Source organism: Hyperolius riggenbachi, chromosome 10 (genome assembly GCF_040937935.1).
Source record: "Hyperolius riggenbachi isolate aHypRig1 chromosome 10, aHypRig1.pri, whole genome shotgun sequence".
NCBI classification, from domain to species: domain Eukaryota; kingdom Metazoa; phylum Chordata; class Amphibia; order Anura; family Hyperoliidae; genus Hyperolius; species Hyperolius riggenbachi.
This window is the reverse complement of record NC_090655.1, coordinates 53,794,729-53,820,794: the sequence shown is the minus strand read 5'-3', so window position 1 is coordinate 53,820,794 and position 26,066 is coordinate 53,794,729. Positions and strand designations below refer to the sequence as shown.

The following is a 26,066-nucleotide window of genomic DNA, read 5'->3' as shown; positions in this document are numbered from 1 at the left end:
AGGAATAAGGCATTGACTCGCATATAGGCCTCCTCCCCAGTATAGCCCCCTCCCCAGTATAGGGTAAATAGTCAAGGGGCACAGCATAAATAGCCAGATGATGTAAATAGCAGGGGAACAGATGCCATAAGGCAAAGTTATGATGCAGGCTCAGGTAGTAAAGATCATCCTGATACATAGAGAGGGCAGCAGCTTTTAATCAGTCATTGCCTGTTTATGGAAGTATTTATTTTGAACTCCTAGCTAATCTTTCTGCAGCTCTTCACCTTAATTAATCAGGACAGTGTAAATAGTGAGAGAAGCATGCCTTGCAGCACTGGTACCCCTGCTGTGTTCTGTGTCAGTGTCTATGCCAGGCAGCCCTGCTCCCCCCTTGCAACATGGTGTGGGGTGTGGAGTGCGTCAGACAACTGACCTGTGTCCCGTGTGGCTACAGTGGAGCAGAGTGGGGAGAGAAGCATGCCATGCGGTGCTGTGGATCCTGTGCCCTGTGTCTGCCTTTGCAACATGATGTGTGGCATGTGACAATAGGATAACTGACCCGTTTTCTCGTTGTGACAGAAGTAGAGATGGAAGCATACCGTGTGTACTGGGGATCCCCACTGTGTGTGTGTGGGGAAATAGGATGACTGACCTGTGTCCCCGTTGTGATGGTTGCGGTGGAGAGAGCAATGGAGTGCCGAGAATCCCTCTTTAGTTTCTCCGTGCGTCTCTGTTATTGTGCCTCAAGACGCCACTAGATGGCGTCATAGATATGAGACACGGCCAGCCCATCAGAGAGGTACGGGAATCCCTGGCGAAACACGTGATGTTGTTGCTCTCCGCTCCTGCGACAATGGGGGGACACTGGTCTGCCGTCCTATTGCTACATGCTCCACATCATATCACGAGGGGGCGAGCACAGACACCCAACACAGCGGGGTTCCGTAGTGCGCACGGTTTGCTTCAACCCCTGCTCCTGCCAACGGGGACACAGGTCAGTTATCTCATTGCCGCAATCGGGCACAGATACAGGGCACAGGGTTCCGTAGTGCGCATGGTATGCTTCAATTCCTGCTCCTGCCGCAACGGGGACACAGGTCAGTTATCCTATAGCTGCACACTCAACACCATGTTGCGAGGGGGGGCAGGCACAGACACAGGGCACAGCGGGGATCCCCAGTGAGCACAACATGCTTCTCTCTCCACTCCGCTCTAGTGTAGAAACAGCATGCCCGCGGGATAGTTATTATTACCGCAGACACCATCTGCGGGCACGGAAACAGCTGGGATGTGTGGACCAAGTACATGACTCGCATATAAGCCGAAGGGGGGACTTTTGAGCACAAAAATCGGCATATATGCGAGTATATACGGTACTCACCCCTCCATATACGATCTTTCACCTCCTGCTTCAAAAGCACACATACAGTTCCGCATGAGCGGCATCCGCCATACGCACCAACCCGGGGTCCCCCGATACCACAGGTACCCCTGCTAACACCCCCGCTGGAACCAACAGTCCTGACTGCCCGGAGGGAAACACCCCTGGTGTGCTGATTGCCTCGGCGACCGGAGAGGATGCCAAAGCCAGTACAGGGGCGGCTGACGTGGGAGCTGATGCGCTAGTGGCCGACACGGCCGGCGCAGCAGACTGGGGTAGGGGGGGGGGGAACCATACCCCCGTGGGCAAGGGATGCAACGCGGGCGCAACCACACCACTACCCACACCGGATTCCCCCAATACACGTGCCAGACCTGGGGGCGCAACTGGTGGCAAGGCTCCCAATGCACCACAACCCCCTGCACCCTGAAACCCCCAACAACCAATTGGCAATAGTGATAAGGGGATTGGCCTCACCTGGCTGCGCTGGACCGGCGTCCTGTACAGCCGTCGATCCTGATCCAGCTGTCCCCGACATCTCCTCTGCGACCAGCGATTCATCCTCAGATAGCGAACCGTCCTCAGGGCTGGGAATGGGCTGGCTGGTGCTGTGGGAGGCATCCCGCTGTCTTGAACCTCTGCTGCTCCTCGAAGCTCCCCTCTTCCCTTGTCTTCTGGAGGACCCGGCAGACCCCCCCCCCCTGCTTCTTGCGTCCTGAGTAGCTCCCCGACCCCTTGCGCTGTGGCTGGGCCGCCGCCGTGCCCTGGGAGGGGGCGGCGCCCGTTGCCGGAGTGTTCGTGCACTGGGCCTGCTTGGCCCGCTGGGCGGAGCGGGTACCAACGGCCGTGGTTGATCCGGAAGGTGGCGCCGGCGGTGCGGAGGCCTCAGATGCGGATGGCCCACCACCGGAAGAGCTCCGCCTTGAAGTTGGATTCCTCCCGGCAGCCCCGCTCTCAGACGCGGATGTCCGCTTTGCGGGGGGTTCCGGCGGGTCCCCGTTGGGGCTCCCGCTGCGTCTCTGTGTTGGGCGGTGCTCCGAGCTAAGCCGCCTGGACTTCCTCTTCGCCCCGGCCGGCTGGCCTAAAGTGCTGGGGGCCATGGCTGCCAGTTGGACCTGCACCCAGGTCGGACCCCTGGTCGTCGGCTCCTCCCTGACCCGGGCTAGCAAGTCCTCCAATCCCTCCATTGCTGCAGAAACAAGCGAGGTGTAAAGCGGGCAGTCTCCACGCAGCTTTCCACCTACGCTTGCTGAGAGGCCAGAAACTCCGCCCCCCCTTTTATAGACTTCCCCCCGCCCCCCCAGGTCAGTCCCAAAGCCCGGGAACCTAAACTCCTCCCCAAACAGCTCTTAACCCCTTACTACCCAGTCAGCTTCCCTATCTTGCGGGGGCCCTGCACATTACTCTGCGCTACAGTTCCCGGCCCCATTCTTTCCATCCATAAACGCTTACACCAGTTATCAGGGATACCATCTCATCCGATTTGGCTGAAAAGCCCTCTTGCTTAAATAGGTGGGGAGAGAGCTCTGAATACAGAGGAAGCTTAGGACACTTCCATTTTTGAGGAATGTCCCTTTGCATAGGACAAGGGAACATATTATATTTTTAAAGCTAAAATGAAGACAGAAAGATCCTTCAAATCGAAATTAAGGCAGACTTGAACTCTTGCACGGCACACGATGTAGGTCTTATTCCACATATAGCTGCTGAAGAAATCCACTCCTATACTCACTGTACACCAGCAGTTCTGAATGTGTAGCCTTGCTTTCAAGGGCCCATAAAGGGATAATTTGCATATTTGAATGTGATGCATCATGGGAAACCACAGTTGCTCACTTGTAGCTGAATTATCACAAATACTTTCTGATTTAAGAAGGCAAAATTTCATTTATCACGACTTTTTAATAGTGGTCCCTTTAAGCCCTTCCTACCTTCCAGCTGGTTTTAGATCACCATGAGCTTTCTGGATATCTCTTACTTCTTACCAGGAAATCCCCAATTCTCAAAAGAATCATAATGCTATGATGCCCTTCCCCTAACCCCCCCTCCCCCTTCGCGTGTCCAAACTCTGATGCATAAAGCCCCAATGTCCCACCGAGCATTGCCCCTCCATTACATCAAACTTCTGATGCCATCCCGATGCATCCATGCAGTTGTGGGTGGCGGCACAGTTGTGAGTAGAAACATACTGTGAACAGTGGCTTAGTGCAGTATTTGTGGTGTGCATGCGCAACCATGTGTCTGCGCATACTTACAAACTTCAATTGGTAATATTGATCAGCAGCTGTGAATAGACCGCAGGAGCACTGCCAAGGAGAGTTTCATCCCTTACAGTAAACATTGAGTCTTAAGACCTTAACCTCCTTGGCGGTATGGACGAGCTCAGCTCATTCATGACCGCCGGAGGGCGCCGCTCAGGCCCCGCTGGGCCGATCTTCATAAAAAAATTTTTTAAAAGTGTTGGTGACGATTGCCCCCGCTCGCCACCGATGCGCAGATACCTGCCGCATAACGCCCCCCCCCACACTGAGACCCCTGCCCCTGCGCAGCCTGGCCAATCAGTGCCAGGCAGCACTTAGGGGTGGATCGGGACTCCGTCTGACGTCACGACGCCAATGACGTCATCGCGATCGTCATGGTGACGGGGGAAGCTATCAAGGAAATCCCGTTCAGAACAGGATTTCCTTAGGAGGGTACGCGCCGCCGGCGGCGATCACAAGGTATGGGCGGACGCCGCACGGAGGGGGGCATCATGTAGCTAGCGCTAAAAAAAAAAAAAACCTGGCGCAGTTAATAGAACGCCAGGGTGGTTTTTAAAGTGACTCTGAAGCATCGCTAAAATCATGTTTTTATTTTAAATACCTCTTTAGCATGATTGCAGCACCTAAAATGCCGCATCCCCACGGCTGAAAACTCAATCACCCTAAACTCCCTGTGGCTGATTGCGGGGCTCCTTCCATGAAGAGGCAGAGCTTTGGGCTGTAGCTCTGCCTCTACACGTGTCTGCGGCAGATCTTTGCCTCTCCCCGCCCTTCTCAGTCTTCTTTCACTGAGAGGGGCGGGGAGAGGCGGGAGGGGTGGGGAGAGGCGGCGATGAGCACTGATTGACACACATGGAGGCAGAGCTACAGCCCTAAGCTCTGCCTCCTTAGGGCAGCAAAATACACGACCAAGAAAGTCGTGGATTTTGCCTGGGATGTTAGGGGTGCAGCGTTTTAGGTGGTGCAAACATGCTTAAAGGGAAGGTTCAGGGAGGGGAGTAAAAAAATAGAAATCCATTTCCACTTACCTGGGGCTTCCTCCAGCCCGTGGCAGGCAGGAGGTGCCCTCGCCGCCGCTCCGCAGGCTCCCGCTGGTCTCCGGTGCCCGTCCCGACCTGGCCAGGCCGGCTGCCAGGTCGGGTTCTCCTGCGCTCCAATGCCCGGCACTTCTGCGTCCCACGCCGGCGCGCTGACGTCATCGGACGTCCGCCGGGCTGTACTGCGCATGTGCAGTTCTGCGCATGCGCAGTACAGCCCGGCGCACGTCCGATGACGTCAGCGCGCCGGCGTGGGACGCAGAAGTGCCGGGCATTGGAGCGCAGAAGAGCCCGACCTGGCAGCCGGCCTGGCCAGGTCGGGTCGGGCACCGGAGACCAGCGGGAGCCTGCGGAGCGGCGGCGAGGGCACCTCCTGCCTGCCACGGGCTGGAGGAAGCCCCAGGTAAGTGGAAATGGATTTCTATTTTTTAACCCCCCTCCCTGAACCTTCCCTTTAAGAGGTTTTTAAAATAAAAACATGATTTTAGCGAGGCTTCAGAGTCTTTTTAGCTGCTCCCTGCAAAGTGAAACCATGTTCTAAACTTACAATTTATAAAAATCCTAAAAAAAATTGGAATTAATTTTTGTCCATAAAGGTTATCCTGCTGTGGCTACTCAGAGAGCAGAAAGGAAAATCGGAGTCAAGTTACACATTAAAACAGGTTTTACCGGCACCAGAGTCGTTTGCTGAATCAACAACCTAGTTCTACAACTACCATACAAGCTGGAGCACTCCTTTAGCTCTGTAATTGACTGTGGTGGTTCCACTTTAAATAAGTTTAGGCAGTGCGAGTGTCGCCAGGCACTCAGCCGGCTGTGTCGCATTGTCCTCCGCCATCAATTTTTTAGTGTTTACTGTAAATCCCGGTGCTTAAAGATTGATAGCCTTCCTCGGCACGCCAGCCTCATCCAATTCGCCCCGCCAACGTATTTGCCTTCTCCCTAATTTTCATTATTATCCCACAGCTCATTTTCACCTTTCTGATTTCGACCGTGTTCTCATTTTTCAAAATCTCCATCTACGGAGGAGAAAAACATAGTTTCATTCGAACAACATTTACCCGAGACGCGGATTTGATTAGTGTGGAAAATGATGACTGTTCGCCTTGCAGCATTTCCTCTCTCTGTTTCTGCATCTCCGTCCTGAATCCTCCTTGTCAGAACTGACTAAATGACTCCATGTAATAGTCCGGGAGGCCCTCTCATACATCACAGCACTACTGGGTCAGCCTGGACAAGCAGATCCTTCACCAGCGCAAGTTTTATGCATTCAATATATGGAAATTACATTATTTGTGTATCCGGTGACAGTCCTTGTTAGCTTTCCTAAAGTAGCGTCATTTAACATCCAGTCAGATTCGGGGAGGGAGGGGCCTGGGGGGGCTCTGGTGAGTAACAGCAGCATCCAGCAATCTCCCTGTGTTGCGGATGGGTCGCCATTCAACAATTCACTGTGATAAGGGCTGTTTAAATGTGCAATGTTGACCTTGACCGGTTTAAAGAGGCATTATGTCCCGAAAGTGATAAAGAAAATGGGCTATTTCCATCAAATGTTATTTGCGGGAAGTGATTGAAGTCCACTTGTACATCTTTCCTTGAAACAAAGGAGACAGGATCATTTTCTGATTACAAGTATTGGCATGAGGAGGGTGTGTGTGTGTGGATGTGTGTGGGTGTGTTACCAATGTACAGACACCTTAAAAAAAACACCTGCAGTGAGAGGGATATGGAGGCTGACATATTTATTTTCTTTTTTGCAAACTGTCTGGCAGTCCTGCTGATTCTCTGCCTGTATTACTTATAGCCATTGACTCTGAACAAGCATTCAGATCAAATGCTCTGACTTAAAGAGACACTGAAGCGAAAAAAAAAAATTATGATTTGTATGTGTAGTACAGCTAAGAAATAAAACATTAAAATCAGATACATCAGTCTAATTGTTTCCAGTACAGGAAGAGTTAAGAAACTCCAGTTGTTATCTCTATACAAAAAAGCCATTAAGCTCTACGACTTTCAAAGTCATGGAGAGGGCTGTTATCTGACTTTTATTATCTCATCTGTTAGTTAATTTTTTTACTTTTCCTCTAGCAGAGGAGAGTTTATTACTTCACAGACTGCTCTGAAAGACTCATTTTGAATGCTGAGTGTTGTGTAATCTGCACCTATTATAGAATGATGCAATGTTAGAAAAAACACTATATACCTGAAAATAAAAATATGAGAATATTTTCTTTGCTGCTAATCTTCTAGTAATTATTCATAGTACACAACCAATTCATTATATCATATTTTTTTTTCACTTCAGTGTCTCTTTAAAGAGAAACCATAACCAAGAATTGAACTTCATGCCAATCAGTAGTTGATACCCCCTTCCCCATTGGGGATTCTGTTCCTTTCCACAAACGGATCATCAGTGGGCTCTGTATGGCTGATCTTGTGGTGAAACCCCTCCCACAGTGTGATGTCAGAACCATGGTCCTGACAGTTTCCTGTCTGTGAACCTCATTGCATTGTGGGAAATAACAGCTGTTTACAGCTGGGTTCAACTGCCAAAAAAGCAAGCAGCATCTCCTTCCACTGACATCACCTACCAGCAGTAAAAATGTCACCATGTGATAAATGTCAGAATGTAAATCAGGGAGAGGAAAGATTTTACAATGGGCAAACACTGACTAAATCATTTATACACAATTATTATAAAAATTAAGCACTTTTGTTCATTATGTTATTTTCACTTGAGTTCCTCTGGACCTGAACTCTTGCACAGGACAGAAGGAAAACCTAGAGAATTGCACCCTGTATGTATTTAGAGAGCTTAGCCGGTCTAATTCTCTCTCATATGTGACTAATCACAACTGTAATTTCATCTCTCAGCTGTGTCAGCTGGCACTTCAGCCAGTCAGCTTATAGACTAACCCGGTGTAACGATCGGTGTCAGCACACAGAGAGAATCTGATTATTGGTGATCTGCAGTATCACCAAGAATACAGATATATACCTGATTATTGATGATCTGCAGAATCACCGATAATCCAAGTATAACTAACCTCTGGACACCTGTATAGTGTGAGTGTTTGGTGCAACAGTAATGACTTTGAGTTGGACCACCCGAGGAGCAGGTGGTCTTTGGCAGTATGGGCGATACCGCCCTCTGGGAAGTGCAAAAACCTTCCAGCAGCCTGAGACCTCCAAAGGGGTGGAGCCCCAGGCTGAAAGTAGGAAGGACCTGTGAGTGAGTGACACCTGAATGGTGGATGTCACTAGCAGGTCTGGAGACTATCTCTTAATGGAGAGAGATAGCTCTCAAGGTCGGGCAAGCCAGGTCGGCAACACACGGACAGACAAGGTACAGAGACAGAAGGCTGATTCGGTATCCAAAGGCAGGTAGGGTTGGCAACAGATAATCAGTTATGCGTAGGTACCGAATCAGAAAGCAGAGGGATAATCAGAAATGCAATAGGTCATAACAGATATCAAAACAATGCCTAGTCTTGGGTGTAAGGTCCGTGGTCTCAACACCCTGGCACTAGTCTGGAGTATAATATGATGGTACACAGTATCCCTAGTCTTGGGTGAGGTCCGTGGTCTCGACACCCTGGAACTCGTCTCGAGTATAATATGATGGTACAGAGTATCCCTAGTCTTGGGTGTGAGGTCCGTGGTCTCGACACCCTGGAACTAGTCTGAAGTATAACAGAATGATAACACAGAATCCCTAATCTTGGGTGTGAGGTCCGTGGTCTCAACACCCTGGAACTAGTCTGAAGTATAACACAATGATACACAGAAGTAATCTGGCTCAGTGTGAATTCCCAGGTCCTCCTGATTCTAACACACTGTAGGATCTGACTAAGGTCTGAGTGCTTTCATGTAAGTGTTCGCAACGGCAGACAACCTGAGACTGACCAGCAGTAACTATATATAGAGCGGCGCTCTTCGGCGCCACCCATCAGTGATCAACCAATAGTCACTCGCTCTGAGGTCAGCTGACCAACCTGGTCAGCTGATCCCTCCTCGGTTGTCATAAAGGTTCTGCCTCTCAGCGCGCGCGCGCGTATTCCTCAATCTGTGTGAACTAACAGACCCAGCCACACCAGACGCACGCTGCTGCGTGCAAACCGCCGCGCTGGACGCGTAATCAGCTGCCTTGCTGTCAGTACACGTGGCGGCTTTTCCGCGTTCTATTACACCCGGATGATGGAGAACCCAGCCGTGCATCACTGGAAGATAGAGCTGGTACATGATTGGAGGAGGCACGGTAAACCCATTCATGGAATAAAAAAAAAAAAAAAAAAAAAAAAAAATAAATTAAAAAAACCTCAGCATGATTGCTGCTATTGGTTAAGGCTAGAGAGTCCATCTATTGAAGGCTCAATCTAGCGTACTAGCACCACAACCAATCCACTCGAGCCGCTGTGAATCAGCTGGTGTAATGTAAATACATACTCCAAAAGCTGGAGATACCAATCCTAGGCAATCGCAGGGGGTCCTTATATCAACAATTACAGTAGCCACAACAGCATAAATAGAGCAAATACCCCCATTCACTCACCACTATACAATCTGGATCGACCATGCAGAGGAGGCGGAGCGACCATCCGGATAAATAAAACTACAAAGAGAAAGGGGAAAAAAAAGGGGAAAACATCAGGTAAAAATTACATACTGATGGGAGAATTATGCAATAAAATAATGCATACTATTAAAAACATAAGGAAACAATTTCACACTATGGAAAAAATGGACATGTAATTTCATTTCACAACCACTTTATCCACCGTACAGTAAATCTACGTCCTCTATGACTTCATCTAAGCCAAGAGGATGTAGATATAAGTCTGATGCAGAACTAATTGGTGAAAAATAATATATGTTCCCTGGGCCAATATTATTGATTTTCACCATTAAAAGTGCTTTTATTTTTTCAGTTCATAGTGAAAAAGATACATACAGTAGCATTATTTCAGAATCAAATATCCTCACCATAGATTGTGACAGGAACATAATCTAAGTTTTGGGATAAACGGCAATGCATAGAATGCAGATGCATAGAAAGCAAAATTGTTTGAGGGGAAAATGCCATACTTCGATAGTCTAGTTCGTCTTGGAAAAAAAAAACAATATATGTTTCATTTAAGTGTCATAAGTAGGGATAGAGTTATTGCTGATTAAATAGGGACATAGCTAAAATGTCAAAACTGTTCTGGTCCAGAAGGGGGAAACAAGGTCTGGATGCGAAGTGGTTAAACCCCAAAGGACCCACTGGTTCAAAATAGGGAACTCAGTAACTCTTTTTTTGAAGTAATCCATTATAGTGGTCACCCCCTATTTTGCTTTTAAGAACTATTTCAATACAAAAAAATTCTGAGCTTAGTTTCATCACTTGCATGATTCTCTCTGATGTGCTCAATCACTCTGGGACAACTCTCCCTACTGTGAACTGATCTACAATGGGCTTGGTAGCTATCTTTTAACAGGTTTGTTCATTTTTGTAAACTGCTCATGCACAGAATGCTACTGGTCACAGCTCAAACAAGGGGTGCACCCAGGACCGCGCATGTGCCGAGGCTGACGACTCAGCCAAGTCGCAGAATAATGGGGCTGAAAGGCAAGAGAGCTACAGATGGCTGGAAGAAGCCTCAGGTACGGATAAATCCTTGTGCTAGTATTGTCACAGGTACTCGTCAATCTACACTTTTATACATGTCAGCACCTCTCCCTCTCTCAGCCCCTCACCAACTAACTTGCACACAGGTGATTACTGTTGCCCACTGAGTAAGATTTAGCAGAGCTATAGGTAAAGTGCTGGCCACAAAGAGTTAGTTTGACAGCAGCAGCACAGAGAAAGGCCGGATCATCTAGGTGTTAACAATTTACGACTGGCTGGTCCTTCCCTCCAGGCTCCTCCCCCATTTATTCATTTTGATGATGATGGGATAGGCGGTAGAGTTTGGACAATTCACTGATTACTACCCAATGTAAACAAAGATGCATATGACAATCACAAAGGAAGTCAGTTTTGTAAATCAAGCAATCCAGGTAATAAAACATAAAAAAGTGGAAAAAAAAACGCACAAAGCTTTGTGATTTGCAAATTATGAAAAAAAAAAATGCACACAATATGCATTACAACAAAATAAAACAAGGAATTAGGTTTTTCAACTTCATACATATACTAGGCCTAAGCTCACAAAAACTGGCGCTAGGCTCTGGCCGCAATTCCCCGCCCCCCCCACCCCACATTGGCTCTCTCCCTCAAAAGCCACGCCCGCGCATCCATGCGCGCACAGTGCCTGCCCCCTGGCCCGGGCCTCCTTCTGCTCTAAGTGCCGCGCATGCGCAGTAGCACAAAAGCACGAACACACACACAGGAGGGGACGCAGGTACACAGGGGTTTGATAGTATAGGATGGGGAGATAGGGCATGCACCAGTCTCCATAACTGATAAAACACATAAAGGGGAAGCCATGATATTAAAGGATACCCGAAGTGACATGATGAGATAGACATGGGTATGTACAGTGATGAGAACACAAATAACTATGATGTGTTCCTTTTTTTCCTTTCTCTGCCTGTAAGAGTTAAATATCAGGTATGTAAGTGGCTGACTCAGTCCTGACTCAGGCAGGAAGTGACTACAGTGTGACCCTCACTGATAAGAAATTCCAACTATAAAGCACTTTCCTAGCAGAAAATGGCTTCTTCGAGCAGGAAAGAGATAAAAAGGAGCAATAGTTCATAGATTTTAGCTCTGGCATACTTCAATGAAATTGTAATTGAGCAAAAATAATAAAACAGTTAAAACTTAAAAAGTAAATTTAAACATAAAATAAAACTGTGGAATATCTTAAAAAGTCATTTTTAGGAGAAGGAAGATAGATATAATTGTTTATTTCATTTGTTTATATTCGCCTCGAGTGTCCTTTAAGGGGGGGGGTGGGCAGTTTTTTTTCTCAAGAATTTAGAATGTGTTTACGATACATTTGTAGTGTATGTGTCGTGCTTACCAGGCATTGCAAGAGGAAAAAAATGCACAGTTACCAGCATGATGAAATGCTGAATTTACAAAACTCTAATATAAGGCAATATGTGGTAAAAGAAGTCAGCGTTCGCCGTCCCAAGAGAACCAGTTCAGATTCCATACCTTGAGCTCAGCACGCCTAAGAAACGCTTTACTCAAAATATAAATTCAAAATAAAACATACACACATCATACTTACCTCCCGTGTAGTCTGCTCATCAATCTCTTTCTCCTCTCCTGCGTCCTGTTCATCTACTGTAATTAATGGAATTCTAAGTTCATCATTTTGAAAACGGCCATTACCCCATAACAGCTTCCTGATCAGCACCCTGTTTAACTCAATATCACCCACTTGAGTCCTAGGGAAACATGGACATTTCCTTGAACATCAGTGATCATTTCAGTTATGACTGAAAGCAACTGATATAGCTGACAGCAACTGAAATATTGTATTTCAGCTCTGACAAAATCTTGTCAAAACTGGAAGGAACCATTGTAAGAAGAAAATGGTGAGCTTCTGTGAGGAACTGATGGAGAGGTAAGTATGTAATATTCATTTGCAGTTACATCATGTGTTTATTTTTCAAAAATTGCTGGAGTTCAGGTTCACTTTGAGGAAGTTTTAGAAGCCCACCTGAAGTGAGAGGAAGTGTAGTGTCTGAATCACCCACCTGAAACCAGCATTTGCCAAATCCAAAGTGCTAACCTGCAGTGAACAAAGCCGCCCGCTTTCAGCTTGGGGGGCGGGACTTTAATGCCCACGTCGGATGCAGGGCTGTGGCGTCGGTTCAAAAATCATCCAACTCCGACTCCTCAGTTTAGGAAACCATCGACTCCAACTTCGACTTCAGGTACCCAAAGTGGCTCCGAGTCTTTAGTCTACTACTTACCAGGGCAGTGGATTTGGTACAAAAATCGCCCGACTCCAACTCCTCAGGTTATGAAACCACCGACTCCAACTCCAGGTACCCAAAATTGCTCCGACTCCACAGGACTGGTTTGGATGTTCCTGTGAATCTGGCTATGTCTACCATTAGAGTGCCACTCCACCAGATCAGGAATCCATTAGGCTGAAAGTGGAGGTCTTTGTTCACTGCTTGTCTATTATAGTCTAGGCTGCAGACAAGCCCAAATCTAGGCCAAATTCCATTAAAGAGACCCAGAGCAGAGGCATACATTGAAAATCAGGACTTACCTGGGTCTTCCTCCAGCCCCCCGTAGCTTGCGGGGCCCCCGGCATTCCCTTTGTCCCATCCGTGGTCCAGCTGGCGGCTGCGGTAATCCTGCGCACATAATCACACCGGTCACCGTAGGCGTCCTGCCCATACATGGTTCTCTAAGGACTGAACCGCGCATACGCAGAATGCTTACGGCAACCAGCGTAATGACGTGCCAGGTGTGAGCATGGGCCGCGACTGCGCGATTTCAGCCAAAGTCGCCGGATTACCGGAGCAACAAGCGGGACCACAGAACGGACCCAGAGGATGCCGGGGGACCTCACAGGCTATGATGGGCTGGAGGAAGCCCCAGGTGAGTCCAGATTTTTAATGTACATTTGTAATGTATTTTAATGAATGTTTTTTCTCCTTGTTTGTATTTAATCAATCAAAATAACCCAAGAGGCAGCATTCTCCTGTTTTTATGGGATTTTTTGTACACCTGAAATATTTAGATTGAATCCCACGAGGGCCGGATTTACACTTCAGACGCTTGTAGGCACAGAGATTCTTGCCCCCTAAACTAGGCCCCTCAACACAGGCCACACCACTAATCCTGGCCCTTATTTTGTTATTTCACATATGGAGCTAAGAGCACATGAACTTAGCAGCGGTGTCATTCAAAGTGGGCCTGCCCAGCAAAATCTTGGATAAGGCCCCGTCTACTTTAATAATAAAAAAAAAAAAACAATCAGGAGTGGGGCTACTCAAGACTGAGGAATACACACAACTAAGTCACCAACTTACATTGCCTCAAGCCTATCCCCACCAAGATGAGAAGAGCAGGTGGCAAATGGCAGTGTGTGTGGCCAGAGTGCACAGATCTGCACTGCAGCTGGTCCAGTGCAGAAGCAGAGGGTGGAGGCTGCAATACCCACACTGCCCACCAAGCAACTCTCCCTTTTTACAGGAGCCACTGATTATGGTAAGCCTCAGATCTCCGCCCTTACCTATGTGCCGGACTGGAGCCGGCTGGCAAGTGACATCGCCCTCCAGGTCTGCTGAGAGGGGACATTCGGGAAGGGAGGGGAGCCCCCTCTGCCACATAAGGTGCCCGTAGGCACACGCCTACAGAGCCTTATGGTAAATCCGGACCTGAATTCCACACCACAATATCAATTCATACATAAGCAGTGACTCCCTGGGATTTTGGTCCCCTATTCGGGGCAAAAGTTTGCATCCCCCACATGGATGGGTCATATGAGACTATAGTGACCGTCATTAAGGCAAGTCAGAGTATGAGCTATTGCGGTCACACAGCAGTGTCAATACCATCACTTTCTGATTTTACTTCTGCAAACATCTGTTAAAAGCAGGTACTAGTACCAATCCTACTTCTCTCAATGAAAACTAAAGATATCAGCAATATTAAAGAAAACCTGTACTGAAAAAAAAGTTCCCCTGGGGGGTACTCACCTCAGTAGGGGGAAGCCTCTGGACCCTATCGAGGCTTCCCCCGTTCTCCCTTCTGTCCCACGGCGGTCTCGCTGCAGCCCCGGAACGTACATGCAACAAATCCGACAGCCTATGCAATATTTACTTTTCCAGGCTCCAGCTGGGGCGCTGTTGCAGCTCTTCTGATGGAGATAGGCGAAAATAGCCGATCTCCGTCGGGTCCGCTCTACTGACTAGCGCCTGCGCAGTAGAGCGGCCCGACGGAGATCGGCTATTTTCGCCTATCTCCGTGGGAAGAGCGGATACTGCGCCTGCGCTGGAGCCAAAAGGTAAATATTTACATTGCCGCTGCTCCGGGAGGATTTTCTCCGCCACCGTGGGACAGAGGAGGACGGGGGAAGCCTCAATAGGATCTGGAGGCTTCCCCCACCCGAGGTGGGTACCCCCCAGGGGAGTTGTTTTCATTACAGATTTTCTTTAAAGGAAACCCGAGATGAGAGGGATATGGAGGCTGCCATATTTATTTCCTTGTAAACAATGCCAGTTGCCTGGCAGCCCTACTTATCTTCTGGCATAAGTAGTGTGAGTCAAAACCCTGGAACAAGCATATGGCTTATCCAGTAAAACATGAGTCAGAGCACGTGATCTGCATGCTTGTTCAGGGTCTATGGCTAAAAGTATTAGAGGCAGAAGATCAGGAGGACTGCCAGGCAACTGGTATTACTTAAAAGGAAATAAATATGGCAGCCTCCATATGCCTCTCACCTCGTGTTCCCTTTAACTATTGACAATGAACTACAAAAACTAGATCACACTGCTGACACCACTCAAGGTTTATAATTGCTGCCTGCCCATGTGTGAAGCCACCCACTGCCTGGGGCTGCTGCCTCATTCCGCCTCACAGCAGGGCTTCCCCCTGGTGGAGAGTCTGCCATCCTACCTCGGGAGGAGGACACGTGATTCCCATCACACCTTGCTAGCGGAGACGAGCAATGCTGACTGCAGCACAAATGGAATGAACGCTTCCTCGCTGGGCCATTCATTGATTTTACTTGCCTGGTGTTGTTGTAGAACACAAAATCTCAACAAGTAAATTAATCCACAAAACAAAACGATTGTTTGTTGTTGGTTTTTTGTCCTCCTTTTGTTGCTGTGGTTTGATTTTCGGCAGCGAGCCGCCGCATTTGTTAACAAGCTGGAAGTAATAAGGTTAATTGCTGATATGTTTGCCATTGTTAAGTCGATGATGATGGATAAAAGGGAAGTGCAGAAGCAGACAGAGGAATAGAACGCCGCCTGGAAGACGAGAGACAGTGATATCTGCACAGAGCCGGAATCACTGAGGCTGGGAGTCATGGGGGAACATGAGCGATTCTGCAAACCTGGCCTGGATACCTTCAAGCATTAGAACTGTTTCCCAGATTTTTCTCAGCCAAACAGTGCACATTTCCCATTAAAGGATACCCGAGGTGACATGTGACATGATGAGATAGACATGGGTATGTACAGTGCCTAGCACACTAATAACTATGCTGTGTTCCTTTTTTTTTCCTTTCTCTGCTTGAAAGAGTTAACCACCTGGGCGGTATGGACGAGCTCAGCTCGTCCATCACCGCCGGAGGCTGCCGCTCAGGCCCTGCTGGGCCGATTTGCGCCAAATAAAGAGCAGCACACGCAGCCGGCACTTTGCCAGCCGCGTGTGCTGCCCGATCGCCGCCGCTCTGCGGCGATTCGCCGCGAGCAGCGGCGAAAGAGGGTCCCCCCAGCCGCCTGAGCCCTGCGCAGCCGGAACAAAAAGTTCCGGCCAGCGCTAAGGGCTGGATCGGAGGCGTCTGACGTCAGGACGTCGGCTGACGTCCATGACGTCACTCCGCTCGTCGCTATGGCGACGGTGTAAGCAAAACAAGGAAGGCCGCTCATTGCGGCCTTCCTTGTTTATTCTGGGCGCCGGAGGCGATCGGAAGAACGCCTCCGGAGCGCCCTCTAGTGGGCTTTCATGCAGCCAACTTTCAGTTGGCTGCATGAAATAGTTTTTTTTTAATTTAAAAAAAACCCTCCCGCAGCCTCCCTGGCGATCTTATCAGAACGCCAGGGTGGTTAAATATCAGGTATGTAAGTGGCTGACTCAGTCCTGACAGGAAGTGACTACAGTGTGACTCTCACTGATAAGAAAGTCCAACTATAAAACACTTTCCTAGCAGAAAATGGCTTTTGAGAACAGGAACGAGATAAAAAGGGTCAATAGCTCATAGATTTTAGCTCTGGCATACTTCGATGAATGTGTCATTGAGCAAAAACAAACATTTAAAACTTAAAAAGTAGACTTAAACATAAAACAAAACTGTGGAATCTGTTAAGAAGTCATTTTTAGGAGGAGGGAGATAGATACAATCGTTTATTTCATTAGTTTATCTTCGCCTCGGGTGTCCTTTAAAGGGAACCTGAAGTGAGAGGGATATGGAGGCTGACAGTGATGGGCCGAACCTCCGATTTTAGGTTCGCGAACTTCCGCAGAAGGTTCGGTTCGCGGAAAAGTTCGCGAACCGCAATAGACTTCAATAAGGAGGCGAACTTTGAAAAATAGAAAAAAATTATGCTGGCCACAAAAGTGATGGAAAAGAGGTTTCAAGGGGTCTAACACCTGGAGGGGGACATGGATGAGTGGGATACATGCCAAAAGTCCCGGGGAAAAATCTGGATGTGACGCAAAACAGCGTTTTAAAGGCAGAAATGACATTGAATGCTAAATTGCAGGCCTAACGTGCTTTAAAACATCTTGCATGTGTATACATCAATCAGGGAGTGTAATTAGAGTACTGCTTCACACTGACACACCAAACTCACTGTGTAACGCACCGCAAACAGCTGTTTGTGTAGTGACGGCCATGCTGGACTACTGCGCAACATGGCGTGATTGCTCTTCCTCACTCAGTGATGTCAGGTAATGTGTGACTTCCTTCTCAACTTTCCATGGCATTGTTAAAAAGCTTACGTTTTGTTTTTAAATTACATTTTCTACTTGCGGTGTACTTGTTCAGTACTGCTACAATGAGAATCCTATGGAGGCGGGCAAGTCTGCCATTTGTGACCCCGGGTAATGGCCGGGGAATGAGGGTTTGAATCCGGTGTGGAGCCTGAGAAACGGCTACCACTACACATCCAAGGAGGGCAGCAGGCAGGCATGATAGGGTATAGCTTATTCCTTAGCATAAACCACAATCTACACCACCCCAAAACCTCTTAACACTACATAATAAACACACAGACTACAATGGCAATTTGGATAAATTTAGGCCAAAGCAGCCCGTTTATTTAAAACCAACAATATATATAACCAAACATAACAATCTCTTAAAATAACATCTTCCAGAGAGCTGGGGTGAGGGATCCGGAGGTACCTCTCTTTAAACAATAGCTTGTAACTGGCATGCAGCCTTGTGACCGGCCCCCACCGCGTTCACCGGTTCGGGGACAGCTGCATGCCCACCTGGTTGATAATCTCTGCTGATCAGTAACCCTCCGGAATTTGCCCCGCGGCAAATCCCCTGTCAAATAGATCCCACCTCCGGAACCCCCTACCCCTCCACCACGAGCTGGCATGACCCCTTATGCCATCGAGGCCCCCAACCTCAAGGCTCTCTGGATCCCATCTTCAATTCCTAGGGCCCAAAGATCTGTCCCAACTGCATTCAAGTGCACCCCATCCCCCCTTAAATATAAGCTGCTGTCCTCCTCTAACTCTCTGTGTCTAATGGCCAGACCCCCATTCCTGATCACAAACTTGGTAATCTCCTTATTAAGCTTAACCCTGGCCTTGTTGATTTTTTGCACAGATCGTGCCAATCTCCATGAGGTGCGGGTGACCATATCCGACCACACTATTATTGTGGTCGGAAAAGACGACCTGATCCTTAAAACATCAAATTTGATGTCTTTAATGATGACCCTAGTAGATCGGGAGGCCAGGTCATTGCCTCCCACGTGCAGCACAAGTATATCGGGGGCTCTATCAAGCCTAGAGAACCGGTGTAGTTCAGGTAGGACCCTTGACCAGAGCATCCCCGGGAAACCCAGCCACGTGATACAGACCTGGTCGCGAGGAAAGCCGAGCTGCCGACCTTCCGGTCTCACGTCGGCCCGTTTGGCCCCCCATTTCACATAAGAGTGTCCAAATATCCAGACCAGGATCTGTGCACCTGAAAAGAACAAAGTAGACTAAAGAAAACTAAACTATAAACTACAAGGCATAGCCTACACTAAATGAGGGCGAACATAGGACCTGAACCGAGCTGACTCCCATCTCCCAATCCTCTGGATGAACTCCTCGCTCATACCCCACCGGGACGCTTCAGTAGCCGCCCCAATTCTGAACGAGTGGGAGGCAAATTCTGTCGGGTGGACGCCTACGTGCGTAAGACACTTCCGAAATATGGCGGTAAATTGAAATGTGGTAAGCGGGACGCCATCCGCGTGTGAAAAGAAGGCAATCGCCCCCGGGGGCCGAATAGTCATGAAAGACTGACACTAACCGCGGGCAAAGAGGGCCCCCTATGCGAAACAGGGAGATCGACCGACCCTTACCCGACCGGTCTGTTTTGGAACGCCTAAGAAAAATACAAACCGAATCGTCCTGTAACGTGACGTCCGCTGCCCGGATGCCTCCCACTATTCGTTTGCTTGGGCTGACCAGCTCACCTACTCTGAATGCCCCAAAAAAGGCTAATGTAAATACGGCCTTAAATAAATTAGCCTCGTATTCAGACGAGCATACCCTGCAGAGCGCCCCTACTACTTTCCCTAATAACTCAAATGTCACCGGGCGCCTGGAATCTCTTTGCACCCACCCCGCTCTGTAACACTTCAATGCCTGCCTGATTTTAAAATCTTTTGTTACATCCTGCAGCCCTCGCAATTTAAACCAGAACGCCAGCGCTGCTACCTTTTTATTCATGGCCGACACTGACACCCCTTCCGAGAAACATTTTCCCACAAAATATAACATCAAACAAAGCCTGTCCTCGTCTGAACTACAGTCTCCCACCTGGTACACCAAGGCGTCCCACGTGCGCCATATGGCCGTGTACGCCGCCCATGATGCTTCCGATAAGGATCTGCTGATCAAGTGAGATACTGACCGAATGGAACTCCCCACATCGCCACTGGAAAGGGCACCCCAACTTCCTCCGCCGCTGGGGCCGCCGCCCGGAACCTGTCCCACTGAAATCGAGACAACGCGTCAGCCGTGACATTCTCAACCCCGGGGATGTGTACAGCACAAATATGAACGTTTGAACGCAAGCATTCGAACACCAACTGGCGCATCAAACATATGACTGGGGGAGATGACGCCGAGAAGTTATTAATTGCTTCCACCACCCCCATGTTATCGCAGTTAATCTTGATGCGCTAGTTGGCCAGGTGACAACCCCAAAGCCGCATTGCTACCACAATGGGAAACAACTCCAGCAGGACCAGGTTAGATGTAAACCCCGCTTCCACCCACGATTGGTCCCAAGGGGCAGCACACCACTTACCCGCCAGGTATGCGCCGAAACCGTGTGCACCAGCGGCGTCGGTAAAGAGTTCCACATCGAAATTACTCACCACGTCCTGTAACCACAGAGATCTCCCGTTGAAACTGCCCAGAAAAACAGACCATACTCGCAGGTCCGCCCGCAGTTCCGCATTCAACCGAATGCGGTGATGCGGCGCACTTAGAGATGAGCGTAATGACTTAATTACGATTTCGCGAAATTTCGCGTAATTAGTGTAATTACGATTATGCCCGTAAGTACATAATCGTAATGAAGAAGGATTTCGCAAAATTCCGCGTAAGCGTAATTTCGCTTAATTTTCGCATTACAGTGGGTATCGCGAAATTACGTTTGCCTTGCATGCAACCGTTTGTAAGCGTAGTTACATAACATAATTTCGCGATAGTTCATATTACTGTAAGCGTTAATTTTCGCGTGACGGAATGCTATTTCGCATATAAAATTCGCCATGTAGTGATATTTCGCATCAAAATTCGCCATGCAGATGAAATGCCTTTGGCGAAAATTCGCGAGCAACCCTGCTAACCAGTAATTACGAAATTCACGAAATTACGAAGAAATGCGAAATTACGTTATGGTTTAACGCGAAATTACGTTATGAACGAAACGCGAAATTACGTGTTAAAAATTACGCTTACGGTATTTTCAATTACGATTTTAATGGCAATTACGCTACCAAAAATTTCGCATCGTAATAGCAAATTTCGCATGCGTAATTATAGTAATGCGAAATTTCGAAAATTTCGGCTCAACACTAGGCGCACTCTTTCCTGCTGTTGCCAAGGATAACCGCCTGCAGAATATCTGCCCCATGGGCAATATTCTGCAGGCGAAATTCAATTTGCCTAACAAGGATTGTACTTCTCTCAGCGTCATTTTTTTGCACAAGATTGCAGCCGCGATCGTGTTCCTCAAGTCAGTCACCTTGTCGTGAGGCAAACGACATTCCATTAATAAGGTGTCAATGGTGATACCTAAAAAATTTAGGGAGGTCGTTGGTCCCTCTGTTTTGTCCTCCGCGAGAGGGATCCCGAAACGACCACAGACATGCCGCATAGTGGCCAGGGAATACGCGCAATCGGGGGAACCCGCCGGCCCCAAAAAGAGGAAGTCATCAAGGTAGTGGATGATCGACTGAACCTCTGACATGTCTCTCACCACCCATTCCAGGAACCCACTGAACTTCTCAAAATATGCGCATGAGATGGAGCAACCCATGGGGAGACATTTATCCACAAAATACTCACCCTTCCAAAAGCATCCGATCAAGCGGTAGCTTTCCGGGGGAACTGGTAACAACCTAAAAGCTGCCTCAATGTCTGTTTTGGCTAACAAGGACCCAGGGCCTAACCGTCTAGCCCACCTTACTGCCACGTCGAATGACGTATAGACCACGGACACTTCTGTGTCCGGGATCCCATCATTCACCGATAGACCACGAGGGAATGACAGGTGGTGTATCATGCGAAAAGACCCAGGCTCCTTCTTTGGCACAACTCCCAACGGGGAAACCACTAGGTCGTCCAGGGGACGGTCTAAAAAGGGGCCCGCTAGGCGGCCTGCCGCCACCTCTTTCTCTATCTTGCGGGTAACTACCTCGGGAAGCTCAATAGCAGATCTCAAGTTCCTAACTGGACTACAGGCTGGCAACAACTCGGGATAACGAAACCAACGGAAAAACCCCTACGTAAAAATTCCGCCTGCTCCGATTTCGGATATCTATTTAGGAACAGTTCCATCTCGTGCAGCTTCACTGGCGTCGTCCCTTTTTGAAGCAAAGTCAGAGGACTTTCTTTTTAAAACATCTGGACGCGGCGTGTGATCCCCCGCAGCCTGAACACTCATGCCTGAAGCGACATGAGTGTCCAAAACGGCAGGATCCTTCATTAAACTGCCAGCAAACCCCTTTTCCTCTCTCGGTTCGCGGCCCGGCTGGTGTTGCGCCACTGCCCTGACCGAGAAAGGACTGCGTTCCCCTTGTCGGGATCATGAGGCGCATCCAAGAGTGGATGTCCTGGTGATCCCATCGTACTGCGGGCCTCACTGCCATACTTTGCCTGAAGAGCTCGTCGTATCGCAGCCATGCGTTGCCGCCGTACGACCTTTGAGCTTCGCCGATAGAATCCATATACCCGAACAACGCCGAGCAATTCTCCGGTTGCCTCTCTCCAATGACACTTGCCAGAATTGCGACCAGAATTGCGAACGCTTGGAACCAATTCTGGAAGGTCCGAGGTATCAGCTGATAACGACGTTCCTCCTCCCTCTTTTTTTCGTCCGGCTTCCCCTTGTCTAAGTTGAACTTCTCTAGTGGTAGTAGTGAGAAAATCTCCACATACTCACCCCTCCATATGCGCTCTTTTACCTCCAACTTCAAATGCGACCCTAACCTCCCCCTGAAACACACATACATTTCCGCATGAGCGGCATCCGCCATCCGCACCAACCCAGGATCCCCTGAAACCACTGGAACCCCTGCTGGAACTCCCATCGGAGCCACCAGACCTGCCTGCCCAGCGAGAAATACCCCTGATGTGCTGCTGGCCTCGGCGACCGGAGAGGACACCAAAACCTGCAATGGGGCAGCTGAAGTATGCGCTGATCCGCTAGCGGCCGCTACAGACTGGGGTAGGGGGGACCATACCGCGGTAGGCGATGGATGAAGCGCAGGCGCAACCACCCCACTGCCCCCACCGGAGTCCCCTGCAAAACGTGCTAAACCTGGGGGTGTTACTGGTGGCAAGGCTCCCAACGCCCCAGAACCCCCTGCCCCTTGAAACCCCCCAACCGCCCCCAACAACCAACTGGCAATAGCAATAAGGGGATTGGCCTCACCTGGCTGCACTGGACCGGCGTCCTGTACAGCCGTCTGTCCTGATCCAGTTGACAACGACATCTCCTCTGCGACCACCGACTCATCCTCAGACTGCGACCCATGTTCAGGGCTGGGAGTGGGCTGTCTGGTGCTGGGGGCTGCATCCTGCTGGCTGGAACCTCTGCCACTCCTGGAAGCATTCTTCTTCCCCTGTCTTCTGGAGGGCCCGGCCGACCCCCCCTTTCGCTTGTTCTTTAAGGCGCTCCCAGCCCCCTTGCGAAGCGGCTGCGCCGCCGCCGCGCCCGGGGAGGGGGCGGCACCCGTTGCCCGGATGTCTGTGCGCTGGGCCTGCTTGGCCCGCTGTGCAGAGCGGGTACCAAGGGCCGCGGAGGATCCGGAAGATGGCGCCGGCGGTGCGGAGGCCTCAGATGCGGATTGCCCACCGCCGGAGGAGTTCCGCCTTGGAGTCGGATTAGTCCCGGCAGCCCCGCTCTCAGCCGCAGATGTGCGCTTGGCGGGGGGTGCCGGAGGGTCCCCTCAGGGGCTCCCGCTGCGTCTCTGTGTCGGGCGGTGCTCCGGGCTGAGCCGCTCGGGCGGCCTGGACTTCCTCTTGGCCCCGGCCGGCTGGCCTGAAGTGCTGGGGGCCATGGCTGCCAGTTGGACCTGCACCCAGGTCGGACCCCTGGTCGTCGCCTCCTCCCTGACCCGGGCCAGCAAGTCATCCAATCCCTCCATGTCGGAAAAGCAAGCGAGGTGAGCTGTGGCAGTCTCAAGGCAGCTTTCCCTTACACTTGCTGAGAGGCCAGAACTCCGCCCCCCTCTTTTATAGACTACCCCCCGCCCCCCTTAGATCATTCCCAAAGCCCGGGAACCTGAACTCCTCCCCGTCTAGCTATTAACCCCATACCTCCCGGTCAGCTGCCCTATCATGTGGGGGCCCTGCACATTACTCTGCGCTACAGTTCCCGGCCCCATTCTTGACCAAAAACAACAATACAGGAGGAGGACTTTCGAAGGCCCTGCTGTGTATTTGAATGAATGTACTTAAAATCCTTTAACGAGAACCAGTTATGGCAGGCAAAGATGACACCACATTCCTTTCACGAGAATCATATGGAGGCGGGCAAGTCTGCCATTTGTGACCCCGGGTAATGGCCGGGGAATGAGGGATGGAATCCGGTGTGGAGCCTGAGCAACAGCTACCACTACACTGACAAGGAGGGCTGCAGGCAGGCATACACGCCCGCCCCGAGGTAGTGACCAAAAACAACAATACAGGACTTAGGAGGAGGACTTTTGAGGCCCTAATTGTAATGAATCAACTTTAAATCCTTTAACGGGAATCCGTTATGGAGGGCAAGTCTGCCATTGTCACCACGAGTAATGGGCGGGGAATGAAGGTTGGATTCCGGCCCGAAGTGGGAGCATGCTGAGACCCATGCTGTAGCTGCCCTGACCGTGCTTTGCAGACCAGGCATCTGTGATCAGATGGACCCTTGACCCAGCGGAAGACAAACCAAATCGAAAGCATTTGCCAAGAATGTTTTACGGAGGGCAAGTTTTTGCCATTTTTTTTCAATTGTTTGACACTGTAGATGGTTGTATTTTTCAATTGCTTGGCAAGGTAATGATCACGAAGGGGGATGGGCACATGTACATGCCTTTTGTTTTTTTGTTGCAGCCGCCTGCAGTTCAGCCAGAAAAAAAATTAGGCAGGCATGTGCACGCCCCAGAAAAATTAGTATAACGGCCACTGCTAGCAATAGCCCTCAGGGATCCATGCCTCATTCATTTTGATAAAGGTCAGGTACTGAACACTGTCATGACTTAGGCGACTTCTCTTCTCAGTGACAATGCCTCCAGCTGCACTGAAGGTCCTTTCTGACAGGACGCTTGTGGCAGGGCAAGAGAGAAGTTGTATGGCAAATTGGGACAGCTCTGGCCACAGGTCAAGCATGCGCAACCAGTAGAGCAAGGGTTCATCCTCGCTGCTCGCAGTGTGTACATCCACACTTAAGGCCAGGTAGTCGGCTACCTGCCGGTCCAGGCGTTGGTGGAGGGTGGATCCCGAAGGGCTACTGCGAGGCGTTGGACTAAAGAATGTCCGCACGTCCGACATCACCCCGAGATCGCTGGAGCGTCCTGTCCTTGCCTGTGTGGACTGGTGAGGAGGAGGAGGATTACTGCCAGTGGTACCTTTATTGCGTTGTACTGTCACATCACCCTTAAATGCATTGTAAAGCATCATTGACAGCTTGTTCTGCAAGTGCTGCATCCTTTCCGCATACCTCCCAACATTTTTAAAATTAGAAATCGGGACACAGGCCACACCCCTAACCACACCCCAACACACCCCCAAGTCACGCCTACTATAAATTTTTTTGAAGATTTTTTTTTTTCTTTTTTTAACATTGATGCCCTTATATTTTTTAATAAAATATATCCCTCATATACCCTGCCCGTGGGTGGGGCTAACTGTAATGTAGTACCAGCTAATGTAGTTACATAAAAAAAATATGAAGTAAATGCACATAATGAGAGACAGTGTTTCCCCAGTAAATGCACATGAGAGACAGCTTTTCACCACTAAATGCACATAAGAGAAAGCTTTTCACCAGTAAATGCACATAATAAGAAACAGCTTTTCACCAGTAAATGCACATAATGACAGCCAGTTGTCCCCAGTATATGTAGCCAGGGATATATGTGCCCAGAGGTATATGTCCCCAGTATATGTAGCCAGGGTGTATATGTCCCCAGTATATGTAGCCAGGGTGTATATGTCCCCAGTATATGTAGCCAGGGTGTATATGTCCCCAGTATATGTAGCCAGGGTGTATATGTCCCCAGTATATGTAGCCAGGGTGTATATGTCCCCAGTATATGTAGCCAGGTGTATATATCCCCAGTATATGTAGCCAGGTGTATATATCCCCAGTATATGTAGCCAGGTGTATATATCCCCAGTATATGTAGCCAGGTGTATATATCCCCAGTATATGTAGCCAGGTGTATATATTCCCAGTATATGTAGCCAGGTGTATATGTCCCCAGTATATGTAGCCAGGGGTATATGTCCCCAGTATATGTAGCCAGGGGTATATGTCCCCAGTATATGTAGCCAGGGGTATATGTCCCCAGTATATGTAGCCAGGTGTATATATCCCCAGTATAGGTAGCCAGGTGTATATGTCCCCAGTATATGTAGCCAGGTGTATATGTGCCCAGTATATGTAGCCAGGGTGTATATGTCCCCACTATATGTAGCCAGGGGTATATGTCCCCAGTATATGTAGCCAGGGTGTATATGTCCCCAGTATATGTAGCCAGGGGTATATGTGCCCAGTATATGTAGCCAGGGTGTATATGTCCCCAGTATATGTAGCCAGGGTGTATATGTCC

General features: G+C 49.2%; 1 protein-coding gene across 6 annotated transcripts in view; it reads right to left on the bottom strand.

Moving 5' to 3' along the window:
* LOC137535751 (VPS10 domain-containing receptor SorCS1-like) overlaps positions 1-26,066 on the bottom strand; it is a 1,470,659-nt gene that overhangs the window by 1,437,752 nt on the left and 6,841 nt on the right. For all 6 annotated transcript variants that reach the window (XM_068257627.1, XM_068257625.1, XM_068257626.1 and 3 more), the window contains exon 2: positions 9,214-9,273. The gene's annotated coding sequence lies outside the window, so the exon portion shown is untranslated. The remainder of the gene's footprint in view (positions 1-9,213; positions 9,274-26,066) is intronic.